We start from the raw sequence: 15,069 nt of genomic DNA, 5'->3' as shown, positions 1-15,069 counted from the left end.
TGCAAATCTCCCAATATAATCTCCCAGAATCATATTTTGAATACTGTCTTGATTAAACACCAGAGCAAGGGGAGGGAGGATGCAGCCCTGCTCTCTTCGGCTGAGCCTGCTAGTGCCCACAGACAGCTGGACTGTGAACTCTGCAAAGTAAATGTTGGTAAATGCAGGAAGTTGAAGTTCTCAGGTTTGTAGGATGTATACAAGCTGGACCTCCAAACTCCTTCTATGGATAAAGTGGCCCTTCCCTCAGCTGTGCAGCAACCAGGGGCTAGGCCCTCTGGAGTTGAGGGGAAGCCACCCAGGGGAGCCCCGCCCCCGACCCCCAGCACAGCCAGTGTCTTCCTTTATTTCTTTCTTTCCTGCCAGTGTCACTAGATGGACACTGGATTCACTAGATGATCTCTGTGATCACTTCTAGTTTTAAGATTCTATGATCCTGTTAATGATAATAAGAACTTCTAGAGCCCTTACCATGTGTCAGACTCAATGCCATGTGTCTTAGTCTGTTTGGACTGCTATTTTACAGAGTACCATAAGCTGGATGACTCATAAAAAACAGAAAGGTGTTGCTTACATTTCTGGAGGCTGAGAAGTCCAAGGTGCCAGCACGTTCAGCATCTGGTGAGGGTCTGCTTCCTGGTTCATAGACAGCACCTTACTGCATCATCATGCTATGGAAGGGGCAAAAGAACCCTCTGAAGTCTTTTTTATAAGGTCACTAATCCCATTCACGAAGGCTTCAATTTCGTTACCTAATTATCTCCCAAAGTCCTCAGCTCCAGATACCATCACACTGTAGATTAGATTTCAACATATACATTTTGAGAAGACACACACATTTAGTCTCTTGCACCAGCTCTTTTAAATGTGCTGACTCATATGTCACAATAGTCCAAAGACATATTATATTACACCTAACAGTATGCCCCACTAATGAATGAGGAAATAGGCTCAGAGAGGTTAAGTAACTTGATGTCAGTTATCCAGCTACCAAGTAAAGAGGCAGGCTCTATGCAAGACTGATTCTTTAACCACTAAGTTATACTACAAATGTATTCTATTATTTTAAGATTTCTTTATTTAATTATTAACAAGACCATCTATTTCTGAGACTCTAAACGTCTAGAGTCTATTATTTCATGCCCTGGACTCCCACGTTGCCCTCCTTCCCTCTCCAAAATGTCCAATGGGAAAAAACTTATGGTACCTCCTGGACCCACCCCTGCATCCTGGCCAAGAACATCTCTACCTATCCCGTTGCCCACATTTTCCGGGGACACACTGTCTGAGTCACCCCTGGTCAGTGTTTGGCAAAATGTAGCCCATGGATTCTACCATCAAAATCAGCTAAAGATCAAAGAATCACACTAGGATGTGGGCTGAGAGGTCTGTCTTATTAACAAACACCCCAGGTGGCCTGATGGGCCTCTGATCTGCATAGTGGTTGATGAACCTTGAGTGGCCAGACTCTAAGCTCAACAGGAGGGCTTAGGACACCTGCTGTTGGCCAAGAGTACATCACATCCCAGTAACAGGTGCAAACATTTCCTCCAAGATTTAATCTGGATTCCCATTCAATCTCCTCATCTAGTTCAGCTCTTTTTTCCCCCATCCAGAAGCTCAAAGATGTGTACTTACTGGAGGGCGAGTAGGAGAACTAGGAGGCTAACTTGCATGTCCCAGCTGCCTGAAGATGATTTAGGAATTCAGGTTTGGAAGCACCTAAGTAGTAGCGTGTACCGTGGTGTGCAAGAGAATTCTGTCCCCAAACATGAGCATGCAGTCAAGAATCTGTAAACATTTGAAGGAAGCCAGAAGGAAAGAAAGACTCTTAAGCGAAAGAAAGAACTGATGAGGGCTGGGCCTTTCCACCGTGGCTGTCTCCTGGCGCAGCCACTTGCAACCTTGGTAGTAGAAAATTCTTTCTTATTTGAACCCATTTTCTTCTCCAAGTAACTTTTGAAAGTTGCCTTCTAAACCAAAAGGTCTTAATCTTCTCCATAATTCATTCTTTCCCCTCCTTCCCATGCCTCCTCTCCCTACCCTCAGTGGGACTTGTTTTGTCTTTACTCTAGGATCAGAGTAAGAAATGAGCCAGGCACGGTGGCTCACACCTATAGTCCCAGCACTTTGGGAGGCAGGGGCTGGCAGATTGCTTGAGCTCAGGAGTTTGAGACCAGCCTGGGCAACATGATGAAGCCCTGTATCTATAAAAAATACAAAAATTGGGTGTGATGGCATGCACCTGTGGTCCCAGCTACTCAGGAAGCTGAGGTAGGAGGTTTGCTTGAGCCCAAGATGTTGAAGCTGCAGTGAGCCATGATTGTGTCACTGCACTCCAGCCTGAGCAACATAGTGAGACCCTGTCTCAAAAAAAAAAAAAAAAGGGGAATGGAGTCTAATGGGCCTCTACTGATTATATGGCAGAGGTCCCCTCTATTGGCATAATTTTCTTCATTAAATGTTAAGTTGGGGCAGGGGGAAAAGGAGGAACAATGGCCTGAGTCCTTGGGCAAGTCACCAAATGTCTCTGAGACTCAGCATTCTCCTGGTAGGTTGCAATGTGCCTCTTTTATAAGCTCTATGGTTTTCTCACCTGGCTGCTGTGGGGATGTGTTAGCCCATTCTTGCAGCACTATAAAGAAATACCTGAGACTGGGTAATTTATAAAGAAAAGATGTTTAAATGGCTGATGGTTCTGCAGGCTTTATAGGAAGCATGGTGCTGGCATCTATCTACTGAGCTTCTAGGGAGGCCTCAGGAAGCTTACAATCATGGTGGAAGGCAAAGGGGTAGCAGGCATGTCACATGGCAAAAGCAGGAGCAAGAGAGAGTGAATGAAGGAGAAGGTGCCCACACACCCATGTGAACTCAGAGCAAGAGCCCACTCCTCACCAAGGAGACGGCCCAAGCTGTTCATGAGAGATTTGTCCCCATGATCCAATCACCTCCCACCAGGCCCCACCTCAAAATTGGGGATTACATGTCAACAAGAGACTTGGGTGCAGACAAATATCCAAAAATCCAAATTTTGGTTGATGACAAGAGTTGGAGAGTTGTTAAAGACAAGTTAGCACCAAACAGAGACTTCTCTTTTGTAACCAGAGGATTGGAGAAGACTTGAAAAGGGAATAATTTAGGTATTCTGAGATTCAGCATTATTTAATGTCAAGACCAGCTCACATTGTCAGTGGCAAATTGTTAGTAGACCAATTAAAACCCATCTTTAGGCATGGGCCCAGCAGTATTTTTTAAAGCTCCCAAGTGATTCTGATGTGCACCTAAGGTTGAGAACCAGTGAACTACAACCAGGCTGTTTCTCTTTCCAGGCTCAGCATTTTCTAGAAGCTGTGGATGGGCAGAGGGGTGGAGAGGAAATTGGAAGACTGAAAGTCTAAAAGCCTGTGGCTTCTCCCTTAGCCCTATGCTTTCCATGTTCCCCCCACGGTAAAATGGGGTCTGATATTCACAATTTACAACATGGCTTGTGAGGATCTCAAAGCTGAATGTAACCCTGGACATTCAAGGCCTGTGTTTAGCCAGGAGAGGCATCCTTCAGCTCTGCCTGTCACCTATCCCAGGTGGTGGGAGGAGACTCCCCAACACAGGAGATCCTCAGCACATGAGCTAACAAATTCAGCCCTGGGGCAGTTCAGAGGTGGCTTTGAGCAGAGGTAGAGGTGTTCTGGAAGTGTTTCTTGAAGTTCCAGTTATGAATTGCAATGGAAAAATCACCCCCAAGCATAATGGCTGAAAGAACCTACAATAATCATTGGCATTTCTAAAGAGTCTGTAATTTGGGTAGGGCTCAGTAGGAGGGATTTGTTTCTGTTCCATGTGCTATTAGAAGAGGTGGCTCTATTGGAGCTAGAGGATCCATTTCCAAGGAGGATCCTGGTTTCACCCCCTACAAGGCTTTCCTTGGGTTACTTGAGTTTTCTCATGTGATGGCAGGCTGCGTTTCAACAGCAATTATCCCCTAAGGTCGAGATGAAGTTGCAAGGCTTCTTCTGACCCATCCTCAGAAGTCCCAGAACACCACTTCTGTGGTATTCTTTTGGTCAAACAAGTCACTAGAGCCTATCCAGATTCAAGACGAGGGGAATTTGACTCTACTGCTCCACGGCGGGAGTAGCAAAGAATTTATAGCCATCTTTACCAGATTTGGATTACTGGTGAAAGTCAAGTTTTGAATGCACTTCCAGACTTTACTCTCCCATTCAACATGGGATCATAATACAATGCTCAACTCAGGCTGCCATAATAAAGCACCAAAGGCTGGTTGGCTTAAACAACAAACATTTATTTTCTCACAGTTCTGGAGCCTGGGAAGTCCCAGATCAAGGTACTAGCTGATTCAGTTCCTGGTAAGGGCTTTCTTCCTGGCTTGTGGACAGCCACTTTGTGGACTGTGGACAGCTTGTGACAGCTACGTGCTCACACGGAGGAGACACAGAGCCCTGGTGTCTCTGGCTCTTCTTCTAAGGGAACTGGCCCTATTAGATCACGGCCCTACCTTGATTACTTCATTTAACCGTTGTCATCTCTTAATAGGCTCTTTCTCCAAATACAGTCACATTAGGGGTTAGGGCTTCAACATATGAATTTTAGGCAGACACAAATATCCAATCCATATTAGACTAATCTATAACCCAAATAGAAGAGGCCAGTTAGGAAGCAGGTGACAGGGAAGAGGGCACTGTCTTTCTGGCCAGTGGTCTAAGCTGGCCCCTCGCCATGGAGGTTGTGGTTGAGGAAGCCTCCTTCTGTGCATCCACATTCCCCCTTCAGTGTCCTAGCCTGGCAAGTGCAGGATCTGTACCTTCAGTGTGGAAGAAGAGGGCAGTGATATGTGTTCAAGCACTGTTAATTGCCCGACACTTCACATAATTTCATAAAAACTCTCCTCTCTACAAATGTAGAAAAATGTAGAAACTGAGTATTTTTTTTTTTTTTTTTTTTTTTGAGATGGAGTCTCGCTCTGTCACCAGGCTGGAATGCAGTGGCACGATTTTGGCTCACTGCAACCTCCGCCTCCCGGGTTCAAGCAATTCTCCTGCCTTAGCCTCCCAAGTAGCTGGGACTACAGGCACCCACCACCACGTCCAGCTAATTTTTGTACTTTTAGTAGAGACAAGGTTTCACCATGTTGGCCAGGATGGTCTGGATATCTTCACCTTGTGATCCACCCTCCTCGGCCTCCCAAAGTGCTGGGATTACAGGCGTGAGCCACTGCGCCCAGCCGAAACTGAGTTTTAAGTAAGCGAGGTCACTTGTCAAAGGTCCAACAACCGAGAAGTGGCAGAGTTAGGGTTCAAATACAGATCTGTGTGAGCCCAAAGCCCATATGAAGGCAGAAGAAGCATACCCACTCTAAGATGCTGTATAGCAAAGTAGTAAACACACAGCCCCTGAATCCAAACCATCTGGGTTCGAATCCCAGCTCTACCATTTACTAGCTGTGCATCCTCATGCAAGTGGCATATCCTCTCTAGACCTCAGTTTTCTCATCTCTAAACAGGGAATAATCATAGTACCTACCTCACAGCACTTTGTGAGGATTAAACAGTTCATATCTAAAGCACGAGAACTATGTCTGGCCCACAGCAAGGATTATATAAAATGTCAGCTGTAACTGCCTTCCTACTCCTATACTCCAGCCAGCCCTGCCACAGGCCTGCCTCTCCAGCAAGGCCTGAAGTCACTGTTGGGTCCCCACCACTCATTATGCCAAGTTGAGGTCACAGCTTACACGTGCCCCTCTTACCTAGAGCAAAGACATGGGGTCATTCACTCCGGTGTCCATTTAGGGAGCTACCTCACCAAGCAAATTTTATGAATTGTTCACACTTCCGCTTATCAAGATTAATGGCACAATTGCCCACCGTCAGTCCTTCTGTGGTCACAGCTAATGACTTCAACCCTCAACATGTTTCCTCTGCATTTGCTTCAGAAAATCATTCTGAACAGCAAGACTGCTTTAATAGCCACTTGGTACTAATGATGCCTTTTAAGTGCATAAAGAGAATCTCTAAGTACCAAACGGAAGGCCCATCCACTGGTGACAACAGCTATTGACATTGGCATGCAACACAAGGTCAGAATAGCTGCGGTACATGGGGACGCTTACTCGGTCTAACAGTGGGGAATTGTTTTAACATGTTAGAAACTCCTCATTATTCTCTGTTGCTCCTTAAACATACCCAATAGCACTGTTTCCTGAGGCCTGCTACGTGCAATTTCAGAGCTTACCAGCCTCTGGTAGTTTTCATTTCACCTTCAAGATTTAGGCCAATCCAAACTTGTACTATTTTTACTTCATATTTTTCTTTAAATAGATCCCACTTTACATTTTTAAAATAAATGTTCATGAACACCCACTATTTACATCTGTCCTTTTCTTACTGCTTAGCCACCATGACACACTCAAATGGTCAGGAGCTTGGTAGTATGATTAGGAATGTGGATAAAGTCAGACCAAGCTGGGGCCGTGTTCTGGCTTCACCACTTAGTACTAGGGTGGCAGTGAGCAAGTTCCCTAATCTCTCTGAGCCTCAGTGTCTTCTTATATAAAATACAGTAAAACTGGAACCTAGCTCATGGGGTGGTGGTGAAGATGAAATCAGCTGGTGAATGTTAAGTGTTCATCTCAGGGACTGGCACACATACTCAATAAATGTTGGTTAGGAGTGTATTAACTTCCTCAACTGAGGTGGGGCTCCTTGGAGAAGTGAAAAACAGCCTCAGCTTGCCATCTACTTTCTTGCTAAGGTCATGACATAGACTATAGTCCCAAGTATCTCCTGTGTCACCTCACTGTGAGGTCCCAATTTTGTCAGCAAAGGGCTGCTCCCCAGATGCTGGAATCTGGGCATGCAGTGTCACTTTCTGACCAAACCATTGTTTTGCTAAGACAATTTTCTCTTTGTTGAGAAATGTCCTCCTCCCTCATCAAGAATCTGTTCCTTTTCATTATCAGCTATTATCTCAATACCAAACTCTCATTACCCGTGGATTCAGATCTATTACATGGTGTCCACCATCTTGTCTAGTCCTTGATCATTCATCTGATTAGTTCCCAGGGAGATTCCAACCTTCCATTTCTGAAACACATCGATTCTTGGTCTCACTTGATGCTCAACTTTTTGTTGATGGTAGTTTGTGTTTGGGTCCCATCTGTGAGGTTAGGGTAGAGCAAAGGTGGGGTTTCCCTCTGGAAGAGGGTTCCTGAGGGCTGGTTACAGCCAGGAAGAGCATTGCTGAATGGTGATCTGTAAACATTCAAGGAGAAGAGGACAGGGGAAGGAACAAGTGGGAGAGAAGCAGAAGTGGGACCTGGATTGGGGTGAGGAAGTGAAATGAGGACATGAGGATGGATGGGCATTGAGGGAATCAGCTCAGAGCCAGCAAAGGGTAAGTTTAAGGAGCAACTTATAGAGTAAGCAAGGCTGAAAAGTTCAACTTTTAGTTGCTAATGCTGGGAATTCATTAGACTTTTCTTAATGTACAGCATTTAAGTATTGAACACGTGAGGCAGAAGGAGTAGGGCACCATTACATATTTTACAAAACTGAATTCTCAAACATACATTCAAACCGAAGCCCACATGCTTCTAATTTGGGGTGTTTAATTTGACTAGGGGCAAAGGAGAAGCAGCCCCCTGGGAATGGGTGTAGAAGTTTCATTTGCAGTTCCCCACACATTCTCTTCATCGAATTCTTAGCTACTGTTCAGCCCCATTATGTAACTGTGACATTTGACATATGACACCCATGAGATTCACTTGACCCTTTTGTCAGGTGCCATTAAATGGCCCAAAGTTAAAATGTTAATTATCATTAATCATTTTTTATGAAATAGCTTTGCCAATCCATAAATTCAGCAGAGAGAGGCTTCTTTCATGGATCTGACGGTTTATGGAATACTGACTGTCAGAGAAGCCACCTGCACTTGGGGATGTTTCTAGAGGTGTAAGTTACAAGGAAAAAAATAAATGCCTGCAAGTGTATGTTAACAAGACAGAGCAACTGGGACAAAAAATAAAAAGAAAATAAATAGAAAAAGAGTAAGTTAGGGGTGGGGTTGAGTCTGTTTTCCTGCAGCAAGCTCAGTGACTGATGCAAAGTGGATACCCAAGAAACATATGTTGGAAAAGTGAATGGATGTGGAAGAGGAGGCGAGGTCAGAAAAGGAAAAGAGGAAAAGGACCTTCAAGGGAAGAGGAGTTTTACAGAAAATTGGAAAATAAATGAAAGGCATGTGAATAAGAAAGGGCCCAAATTTCTGCCCTTGAGTTCAAGATCCTGGGAACCTCAATATTTATGTATTTGTTTATTTTTGGCTAGATATACTAAAATGCAATTATGTATCTCATTCTTGTTCAAGAAAAAATCTTTTTTAAAAAAATCGATAAGGGAGCTGGAATTAATTTTTTTAAAACACAAGCAGGGGTATTTTTAGGGTAAACTCAGAAGATGGACCTCCTTTTAATTAACATTAAAAATAGTCCTTCCATAGGTGCAAAGATGTATAGGAGAGCGGATTTCAAAGTCTTGTGCCAAAATGAAAACAGAGGTTATCTCTGGAAGGTAAGAATATGGGTATTTTAATTGTTCTGGTTCATACATTTCTAACCTTCCAAATTTTCTGCAAGATTTAGCTTTATAATAAAAATACATAATAAATCTGCATGTGTGTGTATGTGTGTGTGTACAAATATGAATAATGGGGGGATGAATAAAAAGGATTTCTGTACCCACTGGGGCTGTCCTGTTCGGTGGGTGATAGGAGATGGCCGATTATTTTGGGTCCAGTACTTTTGGCTCAGGAAGGCACCAGATAGAAGGAACATAAGATGCCCTTCATGCTGACTGCCAGGCTCCATAACTGAGGTCCTTGCTGGGTGAACAGATGCTAGAGTGCCCTAAAGATATGCTAGAATAATCCCTGTGTGAGGACACTTGAAAAGAAGTACTCTTTCCCTGATATTCAGAGAAATCTCAGAGAAATCTTCAGTGTCCCCTAAAATAGTTTGCAGAACCTTACATATGTGTGCAGTATTCTCGAGACAGAATATCCTTAGTTTTCATCAAATTCTTAAAGAGGGGATCAGTGATCCCCTAAAAGGTCCTATTCTTTAAACCAGAAATATCTATTACTATAAAATTTTTTTCAAAGAGGCACCCCAAACATGGGTGTGTGTTTATTTATAAATTAAAGGCATATACTATAACACAATATATATACAATATAAATATATACAAAATATTCATTTTTAAAAAAAGATAGAAAATAAGAAGTTCTAATATTTTTGTCTCATATTCCAAAGGATCATATCCAAGTGCCCTGGAAAGCACTGGTCTCTTTTTGGAGAAAGTTGCCTCTAGAATCAATGAGGCAGCCGGGAGTGGTGGCTCACACCTGTAATCCCAACACTTTGGAAAGCCAAGGTGGGAGGATCGCTTGAGGCCAGGAGTTCAAGACCAGCCTGGTCAACATAGAACCTGTCACCATTTTTGTAATAAAAAAACTAATTAGTCAATTAATTAGTAATAGAACCAATAAGCAGCTTCTTATCACCCCACTCCCCAGCTAAAGTAATCCCTGCTGTAGGTTGCCAAGTTCCATGAGCAAGACATAAAAACACATGGGCCAAACTCAACATTTATAAAATATTGCAAGTCTATAAAACACTTCACAGAATCATGAAGACGCAGATATACTTCCTCCAGCCTAGTGTTTCTAGAACCTGCGGCTTGGTGGCTAAAGTACTCAGATCCCTAACGATGCACCACAGCTTCAGCTTTGAATTCAAACAGCAGTGATTTCACTCTTAGGGTTCAACACAATCAAACAGATGGGGGTCACAGCATGAACGGTCATCTGGAGTCCATTTCCCTTAACTTCACCCTGAAATGACCCTGGCCTTCACCTTTCTGACATATGCCAGGTCTCTGTTAATTTCAGACCATCAGAGGAGGCACTAACAATTTATCACCATTCCTCCATTCATCACTGCTAAATGGACACACACAGAGAAAATGCCGGATCAGGTGATTTGAACCCACCTCTGCCTCGGGACCCCTCTGTGCTTAGTGGTTTGGGGTTTCATTTCCCCTAGGAGGTACTCACATCCCTTCAAGGGCAAGAGAAAGAAAATCCACCTGACCTTCCTCTATTTGTATTTTCTGTTTAACTTTTCTTCCCCCATATCTTTCATGTAAAGGCCCCACACAGACTTTACAAGAAAGGAAAATTATAGGAAAATCTTCCTTGTAAACACTGATGCAAAAGCCCTACATCAATATTAGGAAATTGAATTCAGTGATATACATGAACCAGAGAGAGAGAGGGAAGGAAGGGAGAGAATCATATAGAATATTAATAACAGTATTATTCTTTTTGGTATATATATATAAAAACATTTTTTAAAACTTTAAAAAATTATTTACTTTTAATTGACAAATAATAATTTGATATATTTATGGGGTACAACATACGACCCCATAAATACACTATTTGTTTTGGTGAGTGTCTGATATATGTTTAAATCATCTCATATAAGAAAGATCTTTTTAATAGACAAAGGTCTTTCAAATTCAAGGTTTTAGTTGGTTTTCTCCCCAGCCTTGGGATGTAGGCACTGGTGTAGCTGGTGAAAGCTGGGGTGCATTGTCCAGATGCCCTCCTCAGGACTAAGGCACTCCTCTCCGCAGTTGCTGGGTGTGTTGACTGCTGATAGCTCTCTCAGGGTCAAGTCCCTCCCCAGGGAAGCCTGCATCCAAAACCTGATCTATTGGGGAGCAATTACAAAGGCTTGCCTGCCTTGCCCCAATTAGAGACAACTCTGCAAGTCCATCCCAGGTCCCTGTGGAATCAGCTGAGGTCGTTGTTCCAACTGTGCCCCAAATTCAACTTCTCCCTCTGCAAAGTTCTGCTTCCCTCACCCCTCACAGGTCAGGAGCGCTCACCTGACACACCTCCAAGTCTCAGAGTCTGCTTCTCGGGGAACCTGTCCCAAACAGTTTGCCTTTTTTACAGGTGAGGAAGCTGAGGCCCACGGAAGTAAAGTGATTTGCTCAAGCTTCCACAGGTGGTGGAATCAGGCGTTAGGATTGCTATTCAGACCTTTTGACTCTATTCTCATGCTCTTCTACAAGAAGGGAGGGTGCATTTCTCTGAGTGGTGCATAGCAGGACCCCACCCAGAGCTTCAGATACCCAGAATAGGCATCCACTATCACTCACATAGAATTTTGAGCGCTTTGCTGTCTTAAGATAGGGTTTGGGCTCACGGCTCACTCGATCTTTCTTTGTAAATTTTTATTTAATTGCACGTGATACATGAATGCATTCTCCTTATTTAAAAAGTAAAAACACTTCAATCAACACTTAAATTCCAGTGTTCATTTGGGCAAAGCTAGTTCCTAGCACAGAGACAATGCAATCTCAGTGATTTAACAGCATAGAAGTCTATTTCTTGATCATATGAAGCCCATTCCAGTGTTTCTGGTCCATAGGCAGCTTCTCTCTCCAGGAATCTTCCATCTGTTCTGTGACTTCACCATTTTCAACACATAACTTCCAAAGTCACCCAGGAAGGAAAAGGCCCAGAGGGCTTCATGTGCAAGGTTATTATGAGCCAGGCCTGCAATTGGCTCACATGACCACAACTTACCTGCAAGAGACGCAGAGAAATGCTGTCTAGCTGGGTTACCAGAAAGAAGAGGAAGCACATGTGGGGACCAGCCAGCCAGCCTCTACCAAAATCCTTCTTTGACCCCTTTTCCCCTCAAAAAGAATTCTGGTCTCTTCTTCCATGGAGGTAAGCACTTTTATCAGTTTGGTGTGTTGCTTTCTAACTCCTTTCTTTGCATTACAAAAATATATATAAATCGGCCTGGCGTGGTGGCTCACGCCTGTCACTCCAGCACTTTGGGAGGCTCAGGTGGGTGGATCACTTGAGGTCAGGAGTTCAAAACCACACTGGCCAACATGGCAAAACCCCGTCTCTACCAAAAATAAGCTGGGTGTGGTGGCAGATGCCTGTAGTCCCAGTTACTCAGGAGGCTGGGCAGGAGAATCCCTTGAACCCTGGAGGCAGAAGTTGCAGTGAGCCGAGATCGTGCCACTGCACTCCAGCCTGGGCAACAGAGTGAGAATCCATCTCAAAAAAAAAAATATATATATATATCTCCATACAGATGTGTAGAGATAGCATTATTCTTTGTGTGTTTCTTTCATAAATGATGTCAACCTCCTGGGATAATTAAACCTGTTGGTAAACAGAAATGTAACTCATCCCTCTCCAGTGCCATTTGTGATCCAAAGCATGAGTTTCTCATGGTACATTTAGCCCCTTCTGTATTGATGTGTATATATTATTTATATATTTATAGACTTGTTTATTTATTATATTATATACATTTATATATTTATATACTTGTTTTCAACATATACTCATTACAATTTTTCCCTTCAAATTTAATTTTTATAAGCACTGCAAAATGGAACATCTTAGTATATGCCTTCTTGGTCATACAGGCAAATGTGTTTACTTAGGGTAGATTTGAAAAGTAGGGTCATAGGAATGCACTTTCAAACATTTAATAAGTTACAGTGCCCCTAAAGTGTCCCAATCTAGCTACGTTCTCTCCAGCAATATATGAGACTACCTATTTTCCCCAGTCTGCTGGTACTTGATATTCCCTGGTGTTAGATGGGCCAATCTAATGGGTATGCAGGGGTGTCTCAATTTTGTCTTGGTTCCAGTTTCCTCATTCCTAGTGACATTGAATATCTTTTCCTCTTTCATGACTTACTTGTCCCTATGTCCTTTGCCCATTATTTTTAAACTGGGTACTTGTTTCTCTCATTAATTGGTAGAATCTTTTTTGTAGTCTTAATAGGAATCTTCTGTTCTGTGTTCTAAATATTTTCTCCCATGCTGTAAGTTGTCTTTTTTTTTTTTTTTTTTTTGAGATAGGGTCTCCCTCTGTCATGTGATCCTGGCTCACTGCAACCTCTGCCTCCTGGGCTCAAGCGATCCTCCCGCCTCAGCCTCCCAAGTAGCTGGGACTACAGGCATATGCCACCACCCCCAACCAATTTTTGTATTTTTTGTAGAGATGGGGTCTTACCACATTGCCCAGGCTGGTCTCAAACTCCTGGGCTCAAGAGATCCACCTGCCTTGGCCTCCCAAAGTGCTGGGATTAAAGGCGTGAGCCACCGCACCTGGCCAGGTTGTCTCTTAACTGTTTTTTATAATGTTACATTCCTCAGAGAGTGGGTAAGACTGGCTGGATGCTCTAAAACATGGATTTAAGTATAAGCATCTGTTCTTTGTACATATAGTTATTCATCACCTCCTGGAAGCTCCACACTGTGCCAGACACCATAGGCAAAAGAAGAATGAACGAGATGTGGAGCTTGTCCTCAAAGAGCTTGGAATCTGGTGAGAAAGAGGAGCGGAGAGTTGTAAACAGAGATGATCCACAGTAGAATGTAAAGGAGTGATGAGAAGGAGAGCCATCCATATAGTTACCGAATGGAAAAAGATGTCCCTGAGGGCTCATAGTGTGAAAATGGATAACTAACCATGGATAACCTATATTCATGCTGGAATCGGTTTATGGGTTTACGCAGTGACATCACATCATAACTAGACCTTGGGGTCATAAAGATGACATTTAAGCCAACTTATGCTCAAAAATCCCTTATGAAGCCAGCTGCCACCTTGGAAGTGATGTGTTCTAATACATTCCAATAATGCCAAAAATTTTTTCTAATGAAGAAATGGATTGCCATTTCTTTGGTTGAGTACTGGATGATGTGGTTGGTTGGGGGCCGATAGTAAGAGAAATACATATTTTTAAACTCGACAGTCCTACTCAGGCAGATTGATGAAACCACAAGAGACACAGATAACTCAGGGCAACTGAAAGAAGGGTGGATCCATATCTGCCTGCATCATTTACCCCAGGGAACACTTACACGGAGTGGAACAGTTGACAGAATCACATCATCCATGGGCACTGTTCTCGCAAGCTAAAAACTCATATTGGTGCATTTGCATAAATTAAATATGTATGACTCTACCTGAATTACAGCTCTGCAAACGTACTCTATCCCATACTCTGCGCCAACTCAAGTAGACCATAAACTCCTCAGTGTGGGATCCATAGCAGGTTTGTCCCGGGATCCCCCACTGAATCCAGCGTTGTGCTTGTGCAGGAGGCTGATACAAGACATTGATTAATGGACTGAGTGCATGGCCAGGGACCCATGGGTCAGCTTCTGTTCTGAACTCTAGGGCAGGAGTGGGAGACATGCTGAGCACTGGATGTTGGCACAAGTCCACACCTCTTTCCGACTGCTGGAGAAAGCCTTCATGAAAGGGGGCAATGCAGAAAAAGTAACTGTTGTCAGTCAGGAGAATTGGATTCTAATCCCTGATCTGTCACCTTTAACCCCTAGGAGAATCTGGCCAAGCGCTTTCCTCTTCAAGCCTTCACACATGGAAGGGTGTATTAGCTTCCTGGGGCTGCTGTAACAAATTATCACAAACTTGGTGGCTTAGATTTACTCTCTCACCATCATGGTGGCCAGAAGTCCAAAATCAAGGTGCTGGCAGGGGCACACTCCTGCAGGACAATCCTTCCTCGCCTCCTCCAGCTTCCTTGGCTTGTGGTAGCATCACTCCATTCACTGCCTCTGTCTTCAGTAGTCTTCTCTTCCTTCCTCTCTTCTGTCTCTTATAAAAATATCAGTCATTGGATTTATGACCCAACCTAAATCAGGATTATTTCATCTTGAGATCCTTAACCTAACCACATCTGCAAAGACCTCATTTCCAAATAATGTCACATGCACATGTACTGGGGATTAGGATTTGGGCATGTTTCAGGGAGACAAAATTCAACCCACTATACTATATATATAAAATTATACATATGTAACATATAAAATATATATTACATATATATTTGCAATACTCATATATATTATGTATAGTGGGTTGAATTTTATCTCCCTGAAACATGTCCAAATCCTAATATATTATATACACAC

The sequence above is a fragment of the Nomascus leucogenys genome, chromosome 2, assembly GCF_006542625.1.
Source record: "Nomascus leucogenys isolate Asia chromosome 2, Asia_NLE_v1, whole genome shotgun sequence".
Taxonomy (NCBI): Eukaryota; Metazoa; Chordata; class Mammalia; order Primates; family Hylobatidae; genus Nomascus; species Nomascus leucogenys.
The sequence above is the reverse complement of the archived record's forward strand: the minus strand, read 5'-3'. Positions refer to the sequence as shown.